Source organism: Paramormyrops kingsleyae, chromosome 18 (genome assembly GCF_048594095.1).
Source record: "Paramormyrops kingsleyae isolate MSU_618 chromosome 18, PKINGS_0.4, whole genome shotgun sequence".
Taxonomy (NCBI): domain Eukaryota; kingdom Metazoa; phylum Chordata; class Actinopteri; order Osteoglossiformes; family Mormyridae; genus Paramormyrops; species Paramormyrops kingsleyae.
This window is the reverse complement of record NC_132814.1, coordinates 19,416,847-19,429,883: the sequence shown is the minus strand read 5'-3', so window position 1 is coordinate 19,429,883 and position 13,037 is coordinate 19,416,847. Positions and strand designations below refer to the sequence as shown.

Sequence of the window (13,037 nt, the reverse complement as noted above, 5' to 3'; positions counted from 1 at the left end):
TGTTATTGGTGAAGTTTTATATATTTTAAGGTTTTAGAATTTACCAGTCTCTGGTGAGCAGGGTCACTAGTTAAAGGACCTGAGCCCAGGGAGCTACTGGGTAATGTAGTTTTGGGTGCTGCTCAGTAGTAATGGGGGGGGGGGTTGAATTTGTATTAAAGTATTTATTATGTAGGGCACTATTTATTGTGTATTTATTCTGTTTGTCATTTATAACATGTAACTGATCATTTTTAGAACGTGGAAAAGTAGCTGTTTTAAAAGCTTTCCTTTATGTTTGTTATTGATGTACATGTCGTTGGTCACATGGTTTGATCCAGCAGGATATAAGGAAGCTGCAGCTGGTTCCTTGAGGCACAGACAGAGGAATGAGGTGTAGGGTGTAGGGTGTAGGGTGTAGAGTGTAGAGTGTAGAGTGTAGAGTGTAGAGTGTAGAGTGTAGAGTGTAGAGTTGCTGCTTCAGTCATGGTGATGGGCTTAATCCCAGTAACTGAGTGCAAGGAACTTTGAGACAGTTAAGTTTCTTTGGTTAGTCTTTACTCATTTTGGGTTATTTTTCTGTGTTTTTTTTTTTGGATTTTCTTTAATTACATTTAGTTGTCTGGGGTCCATTAGCACTCGGTTGGGGAATTTAATGGACAATAAAGCAGGTGCATTCTGTCTTGTCATATTACATATGCATCCCTTTCTGTAAAGTGCCCTGGGTGACTATTTTGGGCCCGAAGCTTTATAAAAATGAAAATGAATTACATTGAATTGGATTGAATTGAACTGACACACACGTTCATACGAGTTGATATACGGAAAGATGGACAGAATAACGCAAATGGCACACGAACCAGCACTAAGAATTTCTAGTGACTAAACCACAATTACAAGCGCAGGTACAAAGATGAGTCATATTAAGGTGACTGCCAGGGTATGTCAGCTATAGAGGAGGCCTGACAATCAGCAGCTGGAGTTTTCAAGGCGGCGTGTGCGACTGGCAGCTCCAAAGAGGTAGTAGGTGCATCGGTCACAAAAACAAAAAAGATTTAACGCGTCAAGAGGAACAGTCTGACAGATCATGACGAGGTGTGCCGGAACCACATCGGCAGGTGGAACGAGTGGTCAAACGGGGACAGACGAGCACTTAAAAGCTCATGGACACACCAGAAGTATGTCGTAACATTCTCATAATGTGCCACAGAACTGAATCTGTAATTCTGTGACCCAGTCTCAACAAAGACTGTATGTTATGAGCCTTGGAGACCCCTAATTTGCACATCACTTGAATCCATTTGTTAAATCACAAAAGATGGATATCCTGGTGTAACAAGGATAGAAACGTGGAGCCCTGGACCATGTGATAAGTCACCTTTGACACTTATTCCTACTTCCAGATAGACTTTCATTTGAAGCCAAGATACTCAGATTCAAGAGAGGGTTCATGGACATGAACATGAAGAGGAGGTCGAACGCCTTTCTCTGCCACATGTAAACATCACAGAGCCTTTATGGTAAAGTCTGGAGCACAGAGTGTGAAGTACCTCTCCTGGTTCTTCAGCCCCATAAGAACAGGAAGCTGTTATTCTTGAATGGCAGCTTTCAGAGGAGGACAGAAGCGATTCTGAAGGTGACACGAAGCCCAGGTCCGTATCTGAGGCAACGGCTCCACAGAGGCAGCGGTGATAACACTTCCTCTATTTTTGAGATTAAATTTCGAAGCACGTAACTTTGAAGTTACTCATTAGTGTAATTTGTTGTTACTTAAAATTTTCTCTCTTTCTTGGAAAAATGTACTGTTGTGATACCGTGTGTATTATCTTCTTACTTCCTCAAATTCTTCTGGATGCGTTTAGGTGTTTGTCCATATATAAAGCGTATAAAGATTTACTGTTTGTACACTTAAGTATAACAGTAAAGCTTTTACTCGCGGGCTGCCTGTGAAATCTCCCTGCCTAAAATTCCCTAACAAAAGCACAGCGTCCCCTTGTTGTGTCTGGTTGGACGGGGCTGTTTAAAAACACCACTTCTCCTCTCCGGGCGCCCTGCGGGGGGGAAGTGAGAGGAGTGTGTGTGTTTGTGGGGGGGGGGGGGGGGGGGAGTGGCAATCTGAGAGGAAGGCAGGGCAGAAAGCACCACCAGAAAGGGGGGCACTCCTTGACACCCCCCACCCCAGCCGCCCATTTCCCCGGACAACCGGATGGGCACCCAACCTCCTCATCGGAGGTTTGAGACGAAGGAGGTCTGAGATAAAGCCTTGGGGGGGGCGGGAGTGGAGGGGGGGGGGTGGAGGTGGGTGGCAGCGGTTGAGGGGGCTGTCAGGGGGAGGCTAGGACCGCGGCTGGCAGCAAAATCAGCTCGATATTTAAAGTAGGAGTCAAATTGCGACACCTCCTCCACTCAGCTCCCATTTTCTCTGAGTACACACAGTCATCATTATACGCTCCAAATGGCACTGCAATGACTCCCAACGGCAAGCACGCCACTCACAAATCAAATTTAACACCTTCCCGGTGCTCTCACCCCGGGAGGTGTCACAACAAAACAGCCATCTCTCAGAGAGACGACCTGTTCCACTCCCGATAGCGGCGCGGGGAGCCAGCAAGCCCCGGCAACAGACCCAGAGCCACAATTAACCCCAATGCCGGAATCTTCCGAGCCACCAGCCTAAGGGGGTTGTGGGAGCGTTTTGGAGTGGTTACTATGGGGGGGGGGGGGGGGGGGTTTTGCAGGTGTTTATGCCCCGAAACAGGATCAGAGGTGCCATCCATGAAGGTACCGCTACTGTGTTGTGGCCCTGATGCACAATGACGCGTACTGTCACCCGTGCCAGCGCCACGGTGACAAACGCCGGCTCTCTCACCGTATTCAGACGGGCGAGACATAAAAAGCCAGAATAAAATGTTTTTTTTATTTTTTTTTTAACTCTGGTTGGACCTCACATGGTCCGAGAGGCCGGATAAATCCATACGGAGAAGCTCCCTCTGCCAGCTTTTTGTTCGGTATTAATGGGAATCGTTTAAATCTCAACGGCACGGGATAGCCACTCGTTTGCCGTGAAACAAGGACGTTAAACATCCATCGCTTCCTCACACGTCCCCTTGAGAATCTGCTACATGTTCATTTAGTGAGAAATCTAACAATAACGTAGCTTTGAGCTTAAACAGGCCGTTTGTTTGTGACCAGTCACTGGGTATTACTATAAGGGGGTGACAAGCTGAGGTTACCCTACTTGGGCTTTTTTGTGGGGGGCGGGGGAGGGGGGGGGTGCACTGACTTCAGAGGAAGAGGTCTCTTTATTTTTGTCCTGGTTCATGAACGCGGCGAGCGATAGCATTGTGTTACGTGAGAGTAACGCTAAATCGGTTAGCAGGTTTGCGCGGCAACGATGTCAAACCTGTGCGTTAAAAGCGGCCGTCGCTTCAGGACTGGCAGGGAGACACTGGCATACCGGCAAAGAAACACGGCACGAGAGAGACTATCGCCACGGTTATTGCTTAAGGGCAAAACTCAAGCAAGGAAAGTCTTATTTTTGACTACAGGCCTGATTCAATCTAACCCCAATGTGGTTTGTCCTCGATTTTTTTTTCTGACGAATTTAACCATGGAAACTTTTTCTTTCTTTTTTCAAATGTACACAAATGATGCTGGTTATTGTTTGGTAAGTGACACAAAGGGGGAAAAAAATGAATAATTCAATTATTATGAAAAAAGAATTGCCAGCCTGAATCGGTAGCTAGGATGTTGGGAACGTTTTCAATCGCTTGCTAAGTATCTTGGACCGAACTGCATGGCTCTGGGCCGAGCCTGAAGAAGTTGGTTGAGCCAGCATGCCGTACGGACAGCCGGATAGGCCCCCATCTCGCCCTCCGCTCTCCACCGCTGTCTCCCCAATTTTCTGTCATTTGATTTCTGAACACAACCAATGTCTGCTGCCGCGTTGCATTTGTCAACCTTTGTGTCCGCGGACAATGCAAACGGCGCCGGTGCTTTTGTTAAAAGGAAAGCGAGTAAATGTCATATATGTGTGTGTGTCTGTGTTTTTTTAAACCCTAATCACGATCTCCATCGCTGCCCATGGAATCCACCCACCAGGCAACGTCTCATCCGAAAAAGTCACACTTTCCCACGTTGCTGGGAGTGCAGTCCCAGTCGCCAAGCAGAGGCCGCATGCGCCAGATGCCCACCCCCCCGGAACATAAGGCCTGTCCAGGTAGGCACCCCCCCCCCCCCCCAACTAGAAAGCAGGGGGCAGGGGTCACGGAAGGGACAGGTATGGAGGAGTTTCAATAAACGCCCAGCGCATCCCAAAAAAACCACATGGAAAATATTGTTCTGCAGTTATTTAGGGTGAAACATGGTACAGGGACTCTCATCCAGGCTGCCTCTGACAGGGGACAGCTTGCACTGTCCTCTCGGCAGGGGGGTAACAAGTGGAGAGGTGTTAAGGCTGGGTGTTCATGTAGGGGTGGCTTTAAGTGGTATGCGGGTTTTTTTTCTCCCCTCCCCGCGTTGCAGCTGGGTTTTGTGTGGCATTGGGGTAAAGGGTAATGGCGAGGATGAGGATTCTAGGGAGGGGGGGGATTAATGTTCTTATTTCATCGTGCTTAAAAATGAAAGGAGAGCAGGAGGGGCCACAGGGGGCGCCTGTCCCACTTACAGTGTCCTGTCCCCAGACAGGGGGAGGTGCTCGGCTGACGAGAGATCGTTAGCTTCCGCGGCGCCGGGCCGAGCGGGAAACAGAACGTACGTTCGCACCGAGCCGGGTCTGGCGAGTCCATCGGGCCCGCAAACTTCGAAACGGGTTGAAGAGCCCCGCCCTCCCCATCCCGCCAGGTCGAATGGACGGTGGCGGCAAACTAGTCGTTTTCCCGGTTCTAAAAACAGAGAGGTGGGTCAGTGGCAGCCAATGAACTGGCGTCCAAACAGGGTCCGTCGCGCTTCGTCACGTGACTCATCTCCATGTTTATGCGGGTGCTTTTTCTTTTTAATTCCCCTGGTCGTCACGGTTTTGGACCAAAAAAAAATAAATTCTTTATCCTGAGCCCTGGGGAGACTCGATTTAACAAAACGAAGACACCCAGATAAAAACGAAAAGGAGAAAAAAAACGTTTTGTTTAATATATTAGGGTCCAGTCCTCTCTCCCCTGCTGAGGACAGTCGGTCGCTGGATAAATGAGCGAATTCGATACATGCAAGATTAGCATGCCTTAAATCGAGCCGCTTATGCTGAAAACGTGTGTGCCTTTCCAGTGCTCGTCTGAGAGATCAGAGCATCAACGTCATGGCGTAGCCCAAAGAGTGACGGGCAAAAGCTGGCGACTCTGTGACACTGGCCTCTTATAATGTGACATCGGCATGGATGAGTCTAAAAGGGAGTAAATGAGGGACCTGCACATGCGCCTCCCTGCACAGAGACCTCCTTTTATGGACATGTTTTTTCACAACGGGAAAAATAGCACAGAATAAAAAGTTTATTCCACCTGAGCTTTTACAAGCTCCTTTCTTTTCGAAACAGCTGCTAAACTCCGATTCAAGGCCATGCCTTCCGTCTCGGATGCGGATATCAGCGTTTGACGACTTTATTCGATGCAGCTGTCAATAACGCTTCATTCTGCGCTAAAGAGACCACTTCACACCCCCTCTGGAATTCACCAGAAATTCTGAAACTAGTCGGGAAGATTTCTGATGACACATACGCACTCTCTAGCTGCTAAACACAATAGCTAGGTGTGAACAATAGTGCTAACACTGAGTAGAAGCTTTGCTAATTCTGAGTATCGGTGCTGCTAACACTGAATAGTGGCTCTGCAGTCACTAAGTAGAGGCCTTGCTAATTCTTAATATCGGTGCTGCTAACACTGAGTAGCGGCTCTGCTGTCACTGAGTAGCGGCCTTCCTAATTCTGAATATCGGTGCTGCTAACACTGAGTAGCAGCTCTGCTGTCACTGAGTAGCGGCCTTGCTAATTCTGAATATCGGTGCTGCTAACATTGAGTAGCGGCTCTGCTGTCACTGAGTAGCGGCCTTCCTAATTCTGAATATCGGTGCTGCTAACACTGAGTAGCGGCTCTGCTGTCACTGAGTAGCGGCCTTCCTAATTCTGAATATCGGTGCTGCTAACACTGAGTAGCGGCCTTGCTAATTCTGAGGAGTGCCTCCACTAATGCTGAATAGCATGTCTGTTAAAGCTAAGAGCAACATTGCTAACTATGGGTAACAGCTGTAACAGTGCCAAATAGCTGCCAATGCTAACTCTGAGTAGCAGCACTGCTAACGATGGATGATGAACAATGAGAAGAGCTGCACTCGTCGCAGCAAACATATCTTGTTGTTTTCATTGTATTTAGGTTGTGTAGCATGAATTAAATATGTTACACATGGACCTGACCATTCTTATATTCAGCTAAAGGCCCCATCTGTACAATATCATCAGCAGTGACAACAGCTGTCAACTGACCAGTTATTAAGTCATCTGTCTGTTTGAATTTTAGTTATTTTGAGTTATTTTAGTTAATTACAGGTGTGCAGACCACTCATAACCTACCGCCTTCTGCGCATAACCTGATTATTTATTAATGTTTTGCACAGACCAATTATTTTGCCTGTGTTTTATTCCTGAATCCCTCATCATTCAGGACTATCGGTCAGCCTCCTCACAAACAAGACAGACGAAAAGCGGGGGCTGCCTTTCATGTCTGTCACGGTTTAAGAAAATAATTTTGACGCGAGTACGCGCCTCGACTCTGATGCTGACGCTGGCGCGAAAGGACAATTTGGCAAAGCTCACCAAGAATGCGAGGGGGAGGTATTGCCAAATGGCGACTCATTTACATTTTCGGGTTCAGGAAGAACCCTTAGCTGGAGACGACCCAAACATGGTACTGTATCATACTCCACGGGTCGGGGTTCTGGGACTCGGGCCAGTACCACCTCCACGGCGCAGGGGAAAGATGTCCTCTCTCTAAACGTCGAGACATCTCCAAATCCAACGTCCCGGATCTCATTTCCAAGGCTTTCATTCAAGGCCCTGCTGACTCCTATAGCCTCGAGACATAAATGAAATATTTACGTGGCACCTGACAATGTGACTGCGCTTATTGGGTTGGTTTTGTGGGCGCACAGATCAGGCGACCCAGAACTGAATATGCACAGGGACTCAAGAGTGCAGCTGTCGATCACCCCCTGGGGAAATACGCACACCTGTACAGGCCGAGACAACAGCTACTATAGGTCACTGGCTCCGCCCTAATGAGGAATAATTATGGGCTTAACACAGCAGTTTACGCCAAACCACTTTCAGAGCATGTATAAGGGCTGCAAATATTAACATGTTAAGGTAGGACATGGGTGATTAGAGAAGTGGGCCAGGAGGTTGCAGGTTCAAGTCCCGCTCTGGTGAAATCTTTAGCTATATATATTGTTAATTCTTTTGGATAAAAGCATCAGCTAGGAAATTAAATATACATGTACAAAAAAATTGTATATTGTGTAAAAAGTTTGCTTTATAAATTGCCTCTTTGTAGTAAATTAGCCTAACAGGTGTCCAGCTTAATTAATTTACTCTTAGGGGAATATGTACTCCTAAAAACTGACAGATAGAGTTAAAAAATGAAAACAAACTTGAAGGGGGAATACGCAGACAAATATAAACTTTGGTGAGCACTGTACACTTATAAAGTCAAAACAAATCAAAGGGACAAAACAAAAAACAAAACCGCGGAGACGGCTTTGCCGCACGCTCGGACGGAACGGCGCACGAAAGGAATGAAAAAACACAAGCGGACATAGAGTCCAAGTGCATGTACGCCCACGCACACACACATACAACAACGGCAGCGGCCAGAATGGGCACACGAAACGGCTTAACAGCGAGGGCTTCAAAATAAATCACACACACACACACACATGGAGAGATTGAACGTAGAGCAGTGTAACAACAAAGGCTAAAATAGACACACATGCACACAAAGACATACGTACAATGTAGGGGATGGACACACAGCGATGCAACAATGAGTGCTCCAAAATAAAGCACACACACACACAGACACACACACACACACACGATGCCGCATACATACTCTGTCTTACCACATGCGACCACATATCTGAAACAGGATACAGTCACCAGGGCCACGCGCTCACAGCCGCACGCAGGGACCGACACACGCCCAGCCCTGCTAGCTTCCCGTAGCCCTTCTTGATGCGGCTCACGAGTGCAGGATGCTGTGCTGGGCTCGACGTCCCCCTCACTAAGTCCCTCAACCTGTTACCACACAGCAGAGCCACGGGTGCTGAGACTCCACCCACAAGCGCCGGGAGCGAGGCTGCGTCGTGTCAGCACCCCCCCCCCCCCATCCCCACCCACCACCTCCATCACCTCTCTCTTCCTCCTTCGCCACCTCCTCCTTCTCCTCCCACCAAACTCCCCGAGCTGTGTGAGTTTGCCGACTGAAAGCCGCGGCCCGCCCTCGGAACGGACAAGACTCCTTGACCAGTCCGGCCAGGAATCACGCACACGTACGCCTGGCTTTATAACCAGCTCTTCACTTCTCCACGATCTGTCTCTCTGTCCCCACCGGCGTTGACGTGACACCTGCCCCATGTTGACACAACAGGGCCACACCTGTGAGGAAGTTGCCCCAGCGAACGGGGAACCTTCACCTAACAACCCAACTCCCAAACTGCGCCGAGGTTCGGGCTCAGGGCCTTACCTTAACTTAGCCTGACCTTCCAGCACAACAGCCCTGGCTGCTATCACTACTCACAAGATATATGTGTATTGTACACGCAAATAACATCCAATGGCTTCTGCAGCGACACATATAACAGCTACGGCCCCATCCCAACCCCAAACATCAGCACGCTAAATCACATAGCCCTGTATCACTTACCTGTATGGTTTGTCCCCAGCATAACTTAAACAACAGTGACCTACACAGTAATCAAGAGCCGAAATAGAGGAATATCTTTATAAATCGCCTCCATAAACTAACTTTGGATGCTCTTCCTACAGCAAGAGAGAATTATCAGAATTAAAAATCCCCTTTAACGGCTAATTGAGAGTTATTACGCGGCACAAAAACGTAAGACACTGTTGCTAACGTATGCTGTCCGTTACTCATATCAAGAGTCCAGCCATCCTTGTTTAGTGTGGCTTGACAAACAGCGGGGGGAGGAAAAAAACCGCAAACTCCTTAAAGTTTAGCGCGATTTGACAAACATGTTTACAACACCCATTTGAGTAAGCGGAGGGTATGGTGCCTGAAAATGTTTGTATACGTTAGGGCACGGCGATGTGTTACAGCAGAAACCTGTTGTGTGTGCTGGACCCGAGATCTGAGCGGACAAGATACTTATTTGACTGTAGCTTTAAGAAGCTGCCGAAAGAGGATCACTACGTAAGTCACGTATTTAGGAGCCTCACACCCACAGGCACACAGATACCCCCCGGCGAGGGGTCACTGCGAACCGGTGGGGGGTTTTTACTCGGCGTCGATAATCAGATAATTTACCCGGATTCGCGTGTGGTTTTGGCACTGCAGATCCCACAATAACCAAAATGAACCTGTTTTTTTTTACACGCCTAAGAAGCGTCCGGTTATATAAAATACCTACCTGCACATTTTATCTACATTTTAAAGCATACTTAAAGACATTTTAACACTCTTAAGTGCAGAAAAAATGTTTTCAGCGCCTATTTCCCGGTAAAATAGGTGAATATTAAATTTTTTAAAACTGTATTGGAAAACGTAATTTTTAAAAGTGGTAAAGTGCGCTCTGAGATTCACACGCATTTCTGTACGACCCAATTCAAAGGCAATAATCCCCTTAGTGTCCAACCATAACGCAGGAGGAGCAGTAATTGAGAACTTCTGATCCTATCACACGGACCAGAGAATAAACTGACATACATATATAAATTGCACTGATGATACATTTTTAGAGCTGCGATAAAATTTGCCTTGTCATAATAGAAACGTTACCAATAAGTGAAACGAGGGGCTGAATTACCATTTTAATATAGCGGGCAATATAATAGGGGAAATAAAGTAACGCGTTATTGGATTTTTTTACAACTCAATTTTATTCCCTCCTCTAGCCTGCTGCTTCTCACATCGATACATAAATACTAACCACGATATTGGCACAACCAACGCGATGTTAGTACACATTTGCAATACTTTAGTGAAGCAAATACAAACACACGCTTTGGCGGAGTCTATTCTTGGCAAGTGTTCGCACAACTTCCCCGCACCTCGGTGGTCGGACCCGGGCGCCCGTCCGTGAGTCATTTTCGCCGCCGCTTTGTCGCACCTGAGCGCGAAACAAGCAGGTCCGTTTCCCCTTTTTCCCATCCCTCCGGGCGGGGGCAGCAGAAAATGGAGGAAGATGGAACTGGCCGGTTTGAGGGGGGCAGACACGGACGCACGATAACCTAGAAACCGCGCCACCGGGCACTCGGCGTTTTACAGCGGCTTTAAAGCTAAAGCGTCCCCGGCCGCGCAACACTTTGCAACTCGCAGGAGGAGCTGTTGTGGGAAGGGGGGGGCTGGGAGCTACAGCGACTGGGGAGGGGGGCAAATAATAAGGACACAAATCACACAAGACCAAGAAAACGAAGCATAAAAATCCCCTCCGCTCATCTGGTACACTGGGGTAGGGTGTTGACGCAGCAGAAATTTCCAGCTGGAGAAATTCCCCTTTTTGGAGGTTAAACGAGGGGAAACGAAGGGGTGAGGGGGTTAAGCCCCCTCCCGGGCTTTTAATTTAAAGACCCCGGACCGGGGTTGTCAGGACACGTTAATTGCGACAGCTGACAGCCGAGATCGACGATCTCCACAATCGGAAGAAGCGGGGCCGAAACTTGTGAAATGCTCCGACAACCAGGCGTATATGTGTGTCTGGGGACACGAATGGGAAAACTCGGGTAAAACACGAGATCCTTCCAGTTCAACCACAGTTCCCGGTTTCCTGGGCGCAGAAAAATAAAATCCCCGTCCACGGTGGCTCGCCGACGGCCGAGAGCCCCCTGGCCGCCCGAAAATGTACGACCATCGCGCTTTTGTCCCTGACAGCATCCTCCGATGTCAACAACGCGAAACGTGGGCAAGACCGCACGGCCTCCCGTCGCTTATTTACCCGACATAAGCGGCCACTTTCTCCGGCATGTCACCGATGCCTTTCCGTTTATCAGCTGTCAAACACGCTCCCCACCCACCCCGATCCCGCAGGGTAGCGGCTCTTCGGAAAACTCACGATGCCTCTTTTTTAACTTGTGACACGGATGCGTCGGAGTTGTGCCGTGTGACACCGTCAGATGCGCGCACGGCGCTACAAGTAAATGAATTAAAAGGACAGGGGACAAGCGTGCACGGAAATCGCAGCTACGGCCAGAGCTGGGGAGGCAAAGGCAAAAGAAAACGAAAGTAAGGCTGAAAGACATTCACTAAATGCCCGGGCAGACTTACCTGTTAACCCATGGGTCTGGGTAAACGCAATGTCGATGGTTTGGGGTCCAATTTGGTGTGTCAGGGACCGAGGCAGTTCAATATTTTTATTCTCCCTCTCCGAGCGTTTTGTGCCTCTGAGTGTAATTCCCCTGTTTTCTCCCCCCTCTCCCTTCTCCGTCAGTCTCTTCTCTCTCTCTCCCTCCCCTGCTTTTCCGTGTCTTGGTATCAGGAACCAGCCTCCCCCTCTGTGTCTCTCTCTCTCGCACTCTCTGTCGAGCGCACTCTCACCCCCCACCACCACCACCAACCCCCCCCCCCACCTCCACCTCCACCCCCACCCCCCCTCGTTCTTTCGGCTGAGACTCAAACACAGGAAATGAGGCAGCATGGACACGCTCTCTCCACTCAAACAGCATGCTGGGTAGAAAGAATAAGCCACTGACAACCCCAATATGACAGACAGCCCAATAAAATATCCCTGATCGTTATTGTTAATGGGCAGCGAGCGCGGTAGAGCGCTTCAGCCTGGAGTTCGCAAACATGTATCTCTCCCCCAGTTTTTATTATTATTATTATTATTATTATTATTAATAATAATAATAATTATTATTATTATTATTATAATGTTAATACTAATAATAATGGGAATAATAGAAATATACTGGGCGTTTGTAATTACGTCACATCATAATTATAATATACTTATATAACCATCAGTAGTGCAGGTTTAATTGAAAATGGTTTTAATATGAAATTATTATTATTATTCCTCGACTATCTGCGAAATGGATAGGTGGATTATTGTTATAGTATATAGTTCGTGTAGTGATATAAAATTTTCCATAAATTAAAATGACAAAATTACTCCGCGGATTCCTGCATTTGCATTCACGGCTTTGTCCGCGCGTGTGTGTCTGTAGGTGTAAGCATGTGCGGGATCATAGGCGTGGATAAACGCTCCGTCCACTTCTCCGCCCTCCCGGGAGTCACGTTTGAGGCGCGCCCCCTGGTGGCGGCAGAGAGCAAAGCTCTTGGGCCAGCTCGGTTGAAAACCAGTCAGGAAATACATGCGGTATGAAGAGTATTTGTATTATCATGCTTTTATTTTATTTTTGTATAAGTATATCTATAAACACACACACAGCATATAGAGCAGGATGTGCTCTGGAACGTTTATATGCTTCATGACGGCTTCACTGCACGGACCCACAGCTGGCTTTCTGAGTGACTTCTTGGGGCTTCATTTAGGGACCTGCCCCGTTGTCCGGGTCAGTGCAGTACTAGTGGTTATGACCAATTCTGCGGTCTTATGTGCTGATTGGGAGGACGACAGACTTGTGGGGGGGGTTGCAGAGGGTGAGTGTTGACAGCACAGCATAGCCGCGGAAGAGCCCCACCCAGATGGCCTGACTTTGTGCTGCCGGGGTTGGCTCACATCCGCCTGAGTGCATTATGGGTGTTTCCCCCACTTCCTTTATCAGCTTGGCCGGGAGTGACCCCCCTCATTGCTCCCCCCCCCCCTCCACACACACATACACTGTAATGCAAATATTCCCATCCTGACCTTTCTGCAAGCACTTCGTCACAAATGCATAA

General features: G+C 48.1%; 1 protein-coding gene across 2 annotated transcripts in view; it reads right to left on the bottom strand.

Moving 5' to 3' along the window:
• zbtb46 (zinc finger and BTB domain containing 46) overlaps positions 1–11,740 on the bottom strand; it is a 46,610-nt gene extending 34,870 nt beyond the window's left edge. Inside the window, exon 1 of one of the 2 annotated variants that reach the window (XM_072702190.1) lies at positions 11,460–11,740. The gene's annotated coding sequence lies outside the window, so the exon portion shown is untranslated. The remainder of the gene's footprint in view (positions 1–11,459) is intronic. The other variant, XM_023798881.2, reaches the window with a different exon arrangement.
• Positions 11,741–13,037: the final 1,297 nt, after the last annotated feature.